We start from the raw sequence: 13,650 nt of genomic DNA on the forward strand, positions 1-13,650 counted from the left end.
TGCACGAACTTAACCACTCAGCCATGGGGCCGGCCTCATATAATAAAAAATTTTTTAAAAATATTTTTAAAAGGAAAATAAGTGTTGGTGAGGATGTGGAGAAATGTAAACCTTTATATATAGCTGGTTGAAGTGTAAAGTGGTGCAACCACTGTGGAAAACAGTTTAATAGTTCCACAAAACGTTAAACATAGAACTACCATACGACCCAGCAATTCCACTTTAAGAATTTGAAAACAGGCAGTGAAACAAAAGTTTGTACATCAGTGTCGACAGTAGTGTTATTCACCAAAAGATAGTAACAACTCAAATGTCTGTCAACCAATGAATGGATAAACAAAATGTAGTGTGTCCACACAGTGGAATATTACTCAGCCGTAAAAAGGAATGAGACACTACAACATGGATGAATGTCCAAAACATGCCAAGTGAAAGAAGCCACACACAAAAGATCACATTCCATGATTCTGTTTATATGCAAAATCCAGAATATGTAAATCCATAGAGACAGAAAGTAAATTTGGTAGTAGCCAGGGAAGGGAGAAATGGAGAATGATTGTTTAATGAGTACAGTGTTTCCATTTGGGATGATGAAAATGTTTTGAAACTAGAGAGAGGTAATGATTATGCAAGATTATGTATTGAACTAAATGCCACTGAATTGTACACTTTAAAATGATTAATGTTATATGAATTTTATCCCACAAAATTGCCAATAGCTTTCCTATATGTCAGAGATTGGCAAACTTTTCATAGAAAGGGCCAGATGATAAATAGTTTAGACTTTGTGGGCCGTAGAGTCTCTGTCACAGCTACCCAGCTCTCCTGTTGTAGCATGAAAGCAGCCATAGACAATACATAAACAAATGAACATGTCTGTGTTCCAATAAAACTTTATTTACAAAGCAGACAGTGGGCTGGATTAACCCATGGGCCATAGTTGGCTGACTTCCTACTGTATATAAACAACCAGTTAGAAAGTATAGAAAGAAAAATCCTATTTACAGTAGCAACAAAGAGAGAGAACACTCAGTGATAACTTGAATTCGGATACAGAGATTGGTGATTCAATCTTATTCTCCACCTAAACTCTTGTTCTCAAATAAGGGATGAGAGAGATGTGGAATAGTTAGAAAGTTACTGCTTCATGACCCATAAGACCATGAGAGGCTGTACTCTTCAGTTGAGAACATTCTTTCAGGACTCAACATGGAATATAGTTTGAAGCTTTCCAGTGAGAAGGGGCAGCAGACTTATGATATTATTTATCATGCAGTCAGTTGCGAGATTTCAGCCTTATTACAAACTCCTGCTTCTCCTCCTCCTCCTTAAACTTGTCCAACACCTCCCTCCCCCCATTAGTCTGCAATCTAGTATCCTGCTGTATGGATTCTCCTCCTTTTCTCCTAGAAAGGCCTAAGGAAAGCTACAGTAAATTCCAGGTGTCTCTGTGATTTAAAATGTAAAAAACAAAACTATAAAACTTATAAAAGAAAACGTTGGAGGAATTTTTAAAAGTACCTTTGAGGGTAGGGTATGTCTTTCTAATTGCAATCCAGAAACTAAAAAGAAAAGATTGGTAAATTCAATTAGATAATCATATAAAAGTTGTACATGCCAATATCACCATGAAGTCCGAAGATAGCATGCTAAGGGGAAAAAGTCAGTTTATGTGATAAAAGTCTGGTTTCCTGAATATATAAAAGCCTCCTATATATTAGTGATTTATGAATTATGGCAGATTGTACCTAGGGTCAGCAATTTAAAGGGCTAGAAAGAAAGCAAATATTTCAGCCTTCGTGAGCCACACGTAGAGTCTCTGTCTTATATTCTTCTTTTTCTTTTTTTATATGACTCTGTAAAAATGTAAAAGCCGTTCTTAGCTGGTGGGCCATTCAAAAGCAGGTCATGGGTCAAGTTTGTCCGTGGGCAGTGGTTTACTGACCCCTATTATAAGACTACCCCTTCCTTTTTTTGAACGCTTTTGCCTTTATATGATGTTAATGTTGTCATTCCTGCTTTCTCTTTGTTTTGATTGTCTTCTATAGCTTTCCTTTTATTTTTTTGTATGTCTCTTATAAACAGTCTGTAGCTGAGTATTTTAACCTGATTTGAATTTTTAATCTTCAGTAGCAAAATATGACCTATTCACAGTTGACAGCTTCAATTCTCTATTTCAGGGATGTTTTCTTCTAACATAATTTTGAATACTTTTTCTGTTCCATTTGTTGTGTTCACTGCTTGAACTAATTAAGTTGGATTGGCTTTGTCTTTCCTATCTTTTTTGTGGTTTCAGTCACTTTGTTGTTTTTCTCTCAAATTGTTGTGATCTACTTGCCATCTCCTACAATTCCTACATGTCATAGTCATCTGGTTATATTGTGTGGGTTCTGCCCTTTTCTATTTCAATTTAATTATTCTGTGTTGGTGGCCTTTTTATTTTTATTTTTATTAGCTCTGCAGTCTTTTTGTTTCATTTTCCTATTTTATCATTTTTGTTTTCAAGCACTTGTTTAATTGATTCGATGTTCTTTTTAAGTTCTTCTGAAGCTACAGATCTTTTTGGCAGATTTTTCTTGTATTCTGTTTTCTTCTATACTGGATTATTTGGTTTTTTGCTTGCCGTGGAATTATTTTCTCTCTTATTTACAGTAATGTTGCCATGTTACTTCTTTTCATCTTATTCATGTTTAGTGTGGGGAACTGTGTTTTACTTTTTAAAACATTTAAATTAACATATAGTAAAATTCACTCTTTTTGGTATACAGCTCTGTGTTTTGATGAATGCCCCGAATACTATAAGCATCACTAAAATCAAGATACAGAATGGTTCCGTCATTCCAGAAAAATTCCCTCATGCTATCCCTTTGTATTCAGACTCTCCCTCGCTCATAACTCCTTGGCAACCACTCATCTATTTTGCATTTTCCAGAATGTCATATTGTGTTGCCTTTTGAACTTGGCTGCTTTTACCTATCATAATACATTTGATATGCATCCATGTTGTTGTACATAGTAATAGTTCATTTCTTTTCATTGCTATTATTCCATTGTATGGATGTACTACAGTTTATCCATTCCTCAGTTCAAGGAATATTTGGATTATTTCCAGTTTTTGGCAATTATAAATAAAGCCACTGTCCAGAATAAAGGAGTTAACATAGCAGACCTGAGATTGCTGTCCTTAGAAAGACCTGCTTGCAAATGTTTTCTCTTAGCTCTTGTCTGGAACCTGGATTTTGAGAGTATTCCCACCATTCTCTTAACTGATAAGAGTGGTTTGTGTGACTAAACTCTTTATGCTGAACATATTCTTTCCTTCTGGAAGTATGGAATTTTGGTATGTGCTAATCTAAGGTAACTGGGTGACCAGCCCACAATAAAACCTTATATTCCCAGGCTTAGGTGAGTTTTCCTGGTAGACAGTGCTTCACACATGCTGTCACTGTTTGTTGCTGGAAGGATTAAGTGCATCCTGCTGGGAGAGGACTCTTGGAAGCTTGCACCAGGTTTCTAACTTGACCCATGTGCCTTTTCCCCTTGCTGATTTTGATTTGTATCTTTTCTCTGTAATAAATCTTAGCTGTAAGTATGAGTGTGTCCTGAGTCCTCTGAATTCTTCAAATGAATCACTGAACCTAGAAGTTCCCTTGAGGACCTCCAACACAACTGCTGTAAATGTTCACAGACAGGTTTTGGTGTGAACGTGGGTTCTCATTTTACTTGGGCAAATATCTAGGACTGGGATTGCTGGGTCTTATGGTAAGGGTGTGTTTTTAACTTTATTAAAAACTGCCAAGCCATTTCCCAAAGTGATTGTACCATTTTGCATTCTCACTGGCAATGTATCAGAGTTCAAGTTGCTCCTCATCCTTGTCAGCATTTGGTATTGTCAGATTTTCTCCCCCATTCTGATACATATGTGGTGGTGTCTTGTTGTGGTTTTAATTTGTATTTTTTATGTACTTATTTTCCATCTTTGTATATACTTATATTATATTGGGTGAAGTGTGTTTTCTTTTGCTCACTTTTTATAGGCTTGTTTATTTTTTTGAGTTTTGAAAGTTACTTATATATTCTGGATAGAAGTTGTCAGATGTGATAAATGATCTGCAGATATTTTCTCCCAGTCAATACCTTGTCTTTTCATCCTCTTAACAGTGTCTTTCAAAGAACAATTTTAAAGTTTTTTGATAATATTCTGTTTATTAATTTTTCTTGTATAGATTGTGGTTTTGGTGCTGTATGTAGTAACTCTGCCTAATTCAAAATCACAAAGATTTCTCTTGTGTTTTTTCCTAAACCTTTCATAGTTTTACGTTTTCACATTTCGGTCTGTGATTGGTTTTTGGTTTTTGTGTAAGGTGTGTGGTGTGGTGTATGTCAAGGTTTATTTTGTTGCACATGGATCTCAAGTAGTTCCAGCACCATTTTCTGAGAAGGCTATCCTTTCTCCAATGAATTGCTTTTGCACCTTTGTCAAAAGTTAGTGTGTGTATGTTTACTCATATGTGTATGAATTTACTTGTGGTCTCTCTCTTTGTTCCATTTATCTCAACAACAGCATACTGTCTTGAATTCAGGTAGTGTGAGTCCTCTAGATTTGTTCTTTTTCAAAGTTGTTTTGTCTATTCTTGTTCCTTTGCCTTTCCATATAAATTTTACAGTTAGTCTGTGGATATTTATGAAAATTCTGGGGTTTTGATTGAAATTGCACAGAATCTATAGCTCAATTTGGAAAGAATTGACAACAACATTGTCTTTCAATCCATGAACGTAGAATATGTCTCCATCTACTTAAGTCTTTGATTTTTTTCCATCTGTTTCATAGTTACAGCATGCAGAGCCTAGGAATTGTTTTGAAGCCCTCTGTTGGATACTATGTATGTGTCCTCCTTAACTCCTTTTCTATTTGAAACCTTTAAAGTTTTTCCCTAGAAACTGTACTTGGACCTAAAACATTGCATTTAATTTACTTCTCTTTGCTTGAAGGCGTTGAGGGGGTGGTGTGTGTGTGTGCCCGTTGCTTATAGGACACCTCCATTAGACTATAGCTTTTGCTTTAGGCACAGAACTCAGCTGCATGTCAGCTTGTTAGCTTGTGTTAAAGTTTTGTACTAGAGTTCTTTCCATCTAAATTGGGAAATATCCTTTTCTTGTGTGTGCATACTCTCAGGGTTTAAATTGTGAAGCTTCTTCAGTATAGGGCTCTGAAACTATATTTCCAGCATTCACAGTCTCTCATGGTTGTTTGAGTCTTTAAAAAAAAATTAATCATTTGTTTTCTCCTAGGGGCATTTGTTCTCCCTAGGCAAAAAATGATAAGGGTTCCTCTGGGTTTTGGCCCCATTATTGATAGTTGGTGGAAATGGGAGTGTTAAATTAGGGAGGAGAGATTCACCCTGGGATTTTAGCGTACCTTTCAGAATCTTAATTATTTTCTCTTTTATTTTTAGTTCCACCAAGACTTTGTTGATAGAAGTAAATAGTTCTGTGTAGTTATAGTTATGACCATTGAGTTCCTTTTGGTTTTTCTTTTAGCTTAGAGGGGCCAAAACGGAAGCCCTGATAATTCCTCCCCTTCTGCAGAAACTTGTAATCCTACAGGGGTATATTGTTTTCTAGTCTAAGTAGTTGTGTACATTTCTGTGCAACACTGATACCAATAAAATATTATTTCTTTGACTGCTAATGGCTTACTTATTAAGTGATGTATCTTCTTTTTTTTTTTAAGATTTTATTTTTTTCCTTTTTCTCCCCAAAGCCACCTGGTACATAGTTGTATATTCTTCGTTGTGGGTCCTTCTAGTTGTGGCATGTGGGACGCTGTCTCAGCGTGGTTTGATGAGCAGTGCCATGTCCGCGCCCAGGATTCAAACCAAGGAAACACTGGGCCGCCTGCAGCAGAGCGCGCGAACTTAACCACTCGACCACGGGGCCAGCCCCTGATGTATCTTTTTTTTAATGTTTATTGGCCATTTTCTTCTTTTCTTTTTTCTTTTTTTATTGATGTCATAATAGTTTATAACATTGTGAAATTTCACTTGTACATTATTATTTGTCAGTCACCATATATTTGTGGCCCTTTACCCCTTATGCCCACCTCCCAACCCCGTTCCCTTCTGGTAACCACTAATCTGTTCTCTTTGTCTGTATATTTGTTTATCTTCCACATATGAGTGAAATCATGCTGTGTTTTTCTTTCTGTCTGGCTTATCTCACTTAACATAATACCCTCAAGTTCCATCCATGTTGTTGCAAGTGGGACAGTTTCGTCTTTTTTTATAGCTGAGTATTATGTGTATTTATATATATACCACATCTTTATCCATTCATCAGTCACTGGGTACTTGGGTTGCTTCTGCGTCTTGGCTATTGTGAATAATGCTGCAATGAACATAGGGGTGCATAAGTCTCTGAATTGTTGATTTCAAGTTCACCCAGTAGAGAAATAGCTGGGTTGTATGGTTTTTAAATTTTTCGAGAAATCTCCATACTGTGTTCCATAGTGGCAGCATTCCCATAGTTTGCATTCCTACCAGCAGTGAATGAGGGTTCCCTTTTCTCCACATCCTCTCCAAGATTTGTTGTTTTTTGTCTTGGTTATTGTAGCCATTCTTAACAAGTGTAAGGTGGTATCTCATTATAGTTTTGATTTACATTTCCCTAATAATTAGTGATGCCAAACATCTTTTCATGTACCTGTTGGCTATCTGTATATCTTCTTTGGAGAAATCTCTGCCCATTTTTTGATTGGGTTGTTTTTTTGTTGTTGAGTTATATAAGTTCTTTATATATTTTGGAAGTTAACCCCTTGTTGAATATATGATTTGCAAATATTTTCTCCCAGTTGGTGGGTTGTCTTTTTGTTTTGTTCCTGGTTTCCTTTGCCTTGCAGCAGCTCTTTAGTCTGATGAAGTCCCATTTGTTTTTCTTTTGTTTCCTTTGCCTAAGTAGATAAGGTATTCAAAAAGATCCTTCTAAGACCAGTGTCAAAGAGTGCACTGCCTATATTTTCTTCTAGGAATTTTACAGTTTCACATCTTACCTTCAAGTCTTTAATCCATTTTGAGTTGATTTTTGTGTAAGGTGAAAGATAATGGTCTACCTTCATTCTTTTGCATGTGGCTGTCCAGTTCTCCCAACACTATTTATTAAAGAGACTTTCCTTTCTCTATTGTATCTTCTAGCTCCTGTGTTGAAGATTAGCTGTCCGTATGTGTGTGGTTTTATTTCTGGGTTTTCATTTCTGTTTCATTGATCCGTGTGTCTGTTTTTGTACCAGTACCATGCTGTTTTGATTACTGTAGCTTTGTCGTATATTTTGAAGTCAGGGATTGTGATGCCTCTAGCTTTTTTCTCATGATCACTTTAGCTATTCGGGGTCTTTCGTTGTCCCATGTGAATTTTGGGATTCTTTGTTCTGTTTCCGTGAGGAATGTGATTGGAATTCTGATTTTGATTGCATTGAATCTGTAGATTGCTTTAGGTAGCATGAACATTTTAACTATGTTTATTCTTCCAGTCCATGTGCATGGAATATTTTTCCGTTTCTTTATGTCATCATTGATTTCTTTCAATAATGTCTTATAGTTTTCATTGTATAGGTCTTTCACCTTCTTGGTTAAATTTATTCCTAGATATTTTATTCTTTTTGTTGCGATTGTAAATGGAATTGTATTCTTGAGTTCTCTTTCTGTTAGTTTGTTATTAGAATATAGAAATGCAACTGATTTTTGTCAGTTCATTTTATACCCTGCAACTTTGCTGTAGTTGTTATTTCCAATAGTTTTCTGATGGATTCTTTAGGGTTTTCTATATATAAAATCATATTGTCTGCATACAGTACAAGTTTCACTTCCTCCTTGCCAATTTGGATACCTTTTATTCCTTTTTCTTGCCTAATTGCGCTGGCCAAAACCTCTAGTACTATGCTTAATAAGAGTGGTGAGAGTGGGCATGCTTGTCTTGTTCCTGTTCCCAGAGGGATGGCTTTCAGTTTTTCCCCTTGAGTATGATGTTGGCTGTGGCTTTGTCATATATGGCCTTTATTATGTTGAGGTACTTTCCTTCTATACTCATTTTATTGAGAGTTTGTCATAAATGGATGCTGGATCTTGTCAAATGCTTTCTCAGCTTCTGTTGAGATGACCATGTGGGTTTTATTCCTCATTTTGTTAATGTGGTGTATCACATTGATTGATTTGCATATGTTAAACCATCCCTGTGTCCCTGGAATAAATCCTACTTGATCGTGGTATATGATCCTTTGATGTATTGCACTATTCAGTTTGCCAATTTTTTATTGAGGATTTTTGCATCTGTGTTCATCAGCGATATTGGCCTGTAGTTTTCCTTCTCTGTGTTGTCCTTGTCTGGCTTTTGGATCAGGGTGATACTGGCCTTGTAAAATATGTTAGGAAGTATTCCATCTTCTTCAATTTTTTGGAATAATTTGAGGAGGATAGGTACTAAGTCTTCTTTGAATATTTGGTAGAATTCTACAGAAAAGCCATCTGGTCCTGGTCTTTTATTTTTTAGGAGGTTTTGGATTACTGTTTCAATCTCTTTGCTTGTGGTTGGTCTATTCAGATTATTTATTCTTGCTTCAGTTTGGGGAAGTTGTATGAGTCTAAGAATTTATCAACTTCTGGATTGTCCAATTTGTTGGCATATAGTTTTTCATAGTATTCTCTTATAATCCTTTGTATTTCTGTGGTATCTGTTGTAATTTCTCCTCTTTCATTTCTAATTTTATTTATTTGAGCCTTCTCTCTTTTTTTCTTTTTTTAAAGATTGGCACCTGAGCTGACACCTGTTGCCAATCTTCTTTTCTTTTTTTTCGTCTTCTGCTCCCCAAAGCTCCTCAGTACATAGTTGTATATTTTATTTAGTTGTAGGTCCTTCTGGTTGTGCTGTGTGGGATGCTGCCTCAGCATGGCTTGGTGAGCGGTACCATGTCCACACCCAGGATCCAAACTGGCAAAACCCCATGCCCCTGAAGCAGAACACGTGAACTTAATTACTCGGCCATGGGGCCAGCCCCTTCTCTTTTTCTCTTAGTGGGTCTGGCTAAGGGTTTGTCAATTTGTTTATCTTCTCGAAGAACAAGCCTTAGTTTCATTGATCTTTTCTACTGTTTTTTGTTGTTGTTGTTTCAATTTCATGTACTTCTGATTTAATTTTTATTATTTCCCTCCTTCTGCTGACTTTGGACTTTGTTTACTCTTCTTTTTCTAATTCTGTTAGGTGTAGTTTAAGATTGCTTATTTGAGACTTTTCTCGTTTATTAAGGTGGGCCTGTATTGCTATGAATTTCCCTCTTAGGACCACTGTTGCTACATCCCATGTGAGTTGGTGTGGTGTATTTTCATTTTCATTTGTCTCTAGATATTCTTTGATTTCTCCTTTAATTTCTTCAGTGATCCATTTATTGTTCAGTAGCATGTTGTTTAGTCTCCACATGTTTATCATTTTCCCAACTTTTTTCTTGTAGTTGATTTCTAGATTCATAGTGTTATGGTTGGAAAAGATGCTTGATATGATTTCAGTCTTCTTAAATTTATTGAGGCTTGCCTTGTTTTCCAACATATAATCTGTCTTTGAGAATGTTCCATGTGCACTTGAGAAGAATGTGTATTCTGATTTTGGATGGAGTATTCCATATATATATGTATGAAGTCCATCTGGTCTAGTTTTTCATTTAGTTCCACTATTTCCTCGTTGACTTTCTGTCGTCGATCTATTGATTGATGACAGTGGGGTGTTAAGGTCCCCTACTATTATTATGTTGCTGTTAATGTCTCCTTTTAGGTCAATTAATAGTTGCTTTATGTACTGTGGTGTTCCTGTGTTAGGTGCATATGTACTTAGAAGTGTTATGTCCTCTTGGTGGAGTGTCCCTTTTATCATTATATGCTGTCCCTCTTTGTCTTTCTTTGCCTTTTTTATCTTGAAGTCTACTTTGTCTGATATAAGTATGGCAACACCTGCCTTCTTTTGTTTGCCATTAGCTTGGAATATTGCATTCCATCCCTTCACTCTAAGCCTGTGTAGGTCTTTAGAGCTGAGATGTGTTTCCTGGAGGCACCAAATTGTTGGATCTTGGTTTTTAATCCATCCAGCTACTCTTGTGTCTTTTGATTGGGGAATTCAAGCCACTTATATCTAGATTGATTATTGACATATAAGGGCTTCTTTTTTTTTTTTTTTAAAGATTGGCACACCTGGGCTAACAACTGTTGCCAATCTATTTTTTTTTTCTGCTTTATCTCCCCAACCCCCCACCCCCACCCCGTACACAGTTGTATATCCTAGTTGCAGGTCCTTCTGTCTGTTGGATGTGGGACGCCGCCTCATCGTGGCCTGACGAGCAGTGCCATGTCTGCACCCAGGATCTGAACCCTGGGCCACCGCAGCAGAGCACGCGAACTTAACCACTTGGCCACGGAGCCGGCCCCGACATATGAGGGCTTAATGCTGCCATTTTATTGCTTGTTTTCCAGTTGTTTTGTATTTCCTTTGTTTCTTGTCCCATATATTTCAGACTGCCAATTCAGTTTGGTGGCTCTCTGTGATGGTTTTTTCTCTATTTATCATTTGTGTCCTTGTTCTGATTTTTTGTTTCGTGATTACTGTGAGGTTTGTATAAAAGACCTCATAGATGAGATAGTCCATTCTCTGATAGCCTCTTATCCCCTTAGTCTAAGCAGGTTTCATCCCTTACCTCTTCCCCTTTTAAGTTGTTGTTACAACTTATTCTATTATGTGTTGTGAATCTGTGGTTAAAATGAGGTGATTATATTTATTTTTGATGTTTTCCTTCCCTTTATTTTTAGAGTTATAATTAAATGTTTGCTAATCTGTGTGACGGAGAGTTGCAATTTTCTGATTTTGTCTGCCTATTTATCTCCTTGTTCAAGGCTTTCTAAACCCTTTTTTTTTTTTTTTTTTTTTTCAGGTATGTAGGCCTTCTTGATCAGATCTTGTAGGGGGTGGTCTTGTGGCGATGAACTCCCTCAGCTTTGTTTATCAGGGAAAGTTTTTTTCTCCATCATATCTGAAGGATATTTTTGATGAATATAGTATTCTTGGCTGAAAGTTTTTGTCTTTCAGAATTTTGAATATGTCATTTCACTCTCTCCTAGCCTATAAATTTTCTGCTGAGAAATCTGCTGAAAGCCAGGTAAGGGTTCCTTTGTATGTTATTTTCTTCTGCTTTGCTGCCCTTAATATTTTTTCTTTGTCATTGGCTTTTGCCAGCTTTGCTTATATCTTGGAGAAAGTCTTTTTACACTGATGTAATTGGGAGTTCTGTTGACTTCATTTACAGTCATTCCAGCTCCTTCACCAGCTTTGGGAAGTTCTCAGCCATTATTGTTTTGAACAAGCTCTCTGGTCCTTTCTCCCTCGCTTCTCTATCTGGAATACTATAATCCTTATGTTACATTTCCTAATTGAGTTGGATATTTCTTGGAGAATTTCTTCATTTTTTTTAGTCTTAGTGCTCTCTCCTCCTTCTGAAGCATTTCTGTATTCCTGTCCTCTAGATTGCTAATTCTATCCTCCATAATGTCAGCTCTGTTATTTAAGGACTCCAGAATTTTCTTTATGTCATCCATTGTGTTTTTCATCTCCAACATTTCTGATTGGTTTTTCTTTGTAGTTTTGATCTCTTTTGTGGAGAATTCCCTCAGTTCATTAATTTTGTCCCTGAAGTCATTGAACTCTTTCTGAATTCTCTTGTAACTCATTGAGTTTTTTTCTGATGGCTGTTTTGAATTCTCTGTCATTTAGATTGTAAATTTTTGTGCCTTCAGATTGATTTCTGGATGTTTGTCTTTTTCCTTTTTGTCTGGACTATTGATATCTTTCTTTATACCATTTGATGGAGTGGATTTGTCCCATCGTGTAGTTGATAGTATCTGGTTGCAGGTTCCACCTGCCACCACTGGGACAGGGCAGGTGCTGTGTAATCTGAGCCTGCCAGGATCCCTGTCAGCTGTGCCTGCCCGAGCCTGGGCCACTCCTTGGAATCGGAGTAGCCCTGTGGGCTTTCCCACTGAATGGGAAGGCAATCACATGGGGGCTCAAGGCTGCTGCCACCTGCTCCCACAGTCCCACTGAGACACGCTCCCCTCTTCAGGGCCGCAGCCGTACTATAGGTGTTCGCAGCAGCCAGGAGTTCATTTGCCTGGACTGACAGCTCCGCCACCATCTGCTCCTAGGTTGCACCAGCCATTGTGCATGGTAGGCAGGGCCTTCCTGCTGGTTCTGAGCCAGAGCCACTCCCTGGGACTGTGGACTCTCCCACCAGATGGGGAAATGATCACATGGGGCTCAGGGCTGTCATCACCTGTTTCTACAGTTGCAGCAAGGTGTGCTCCCATCGCAAGAGCTGCAGTGGTGCTGTGAGCACTCCAGCTGCAAGAGCAGTCACATGCGTGTACTGGGTTGCCTGGGGACCGGGGAGTGCTCACCTATCTCCACCACCTCCGTGATGGGTAGTCCATCCACCTTCAGATGTAGAGCTGCACGGGTCTCTCAGGCATCGTGGTGTGCTGTGTGGGCATCCTGCACTGATTAGTGGATGTCCATTTAGTTGTAGTTCAGAGGGGGAGAGACAAAAGGAACAAGTCACTCTGCCATGTTGCTGACATCAGGCTACAATTCTTAAGTGATGTACCTTAATGACATGTTACTGTTTCTTGAGGGCCAAAATAGTGATTTTTAATGTTGAGGATAATAAAAGGATTTCTAAAGATTGAGCTGTAGTACAGATGGCTTGATGGCTGGGTTTGACTCTTTCCCAGTACTTGATTTTGCTCGTTTGTTTAGAGAAAGAAATTAATGGCATACTAGTGGATATATTAACAAAATATATGTGTTTATGTATAGCAATAGATTTAAAGAAATATTTTCTAAGTCCAAAGGTAACTAGAGAGGGGATTGGGAATTCATTTGTCAATTGGAACATTCAGCTGTTAGCTTTTGGGGGGGTTCATTGAATTAGTTTCTTAGTGCTTAAAGTAGTTACCCATCACTATTAAGTAAGGTAAAAAGACTCTGATAAAATATTGCAAACAATAGCATTCCTCTTAGTGATGGGAAACTATCATTGTTATTATTAATTGAAATGTTTAAATAAATTAAAATAAATTTTCCATTAATTTACCTGAAATTAGTGCTCCATATATATGCTATAGGTCGTTAAAGCTACGGATGCAGATAGTTTAATAAACACTGATAAAAAATTTGAAAAGCATGGATTGTATTCAGACAGAATAATACTCCTGTGTATTCAGAATACAACTCTTGTGCATTCACCTCCTGGCTTCACCATTTATATTAACAGTATGTGTGACCTCAGTAGGATATTTAACTTTTCTAAGATTGTTTCTTTGTATTTTTTATGGAGATAATACTACCCATCTCATAGAATTGTATGAGGATTAAATTAGATAAAGGAAAATACTTACTACTATGGGAAATTATACTCAGTAAAAAGAAGTATTACTTCTTTAAATATTATAAATGCATATAATATTAATAATACTTTGTTCCTGTGTGTTACATGTGATAAAAAAGGATGGGGTCGAGAACTAGTAACTGATGCAGATTAAACTTGATCCCAGACTATCTTTGATCTGC

The 13,650-nt window shown here is 37.2% G+C and overlaps 1 protein-coding gene across 3 annotated transcripts in view; it reads left to right on the forward strand.

The window, feature by feature from the left end:
• Positions 1-13,650, forward strand: part of CRY1 (cryptochrome circadian regulator 1) — a 91,807-nt gene that overhangs the window by 16,863 nt on the left and 61,294 nt on the right. The window contains exon 2 of one of the 3 annotated variants that reach the window (XM_070507010.1): positions 11,148-11,185. The exons of the other annotated variants lie outside the window; for them this stretch is intronic. The gene's annotated coding sequence lies outside the window, so the exon portion shown is untranslated. The remainder of the gene's footprint in view (positions 1-11,147; positions 11,186-13,650) is intronic. 3 annotated transcript variants of the gene reach the window in all.

Source organism: Equus asinus, chromosome 4, assembly GCF_041296235.1.
Source record: "Equus asinus isolate D_3611 breed Donkey chromosome 4, EquAss-T2T_v2, whole genome shotgun sequence".
In the NCBI taxonomy this organism is placed as follows: domain Eukaryota; kingdom Metazoa; phylum Chordata; class Mammalia; order Perissodactyla; family Equidae; genus Equus; species Equus asinus.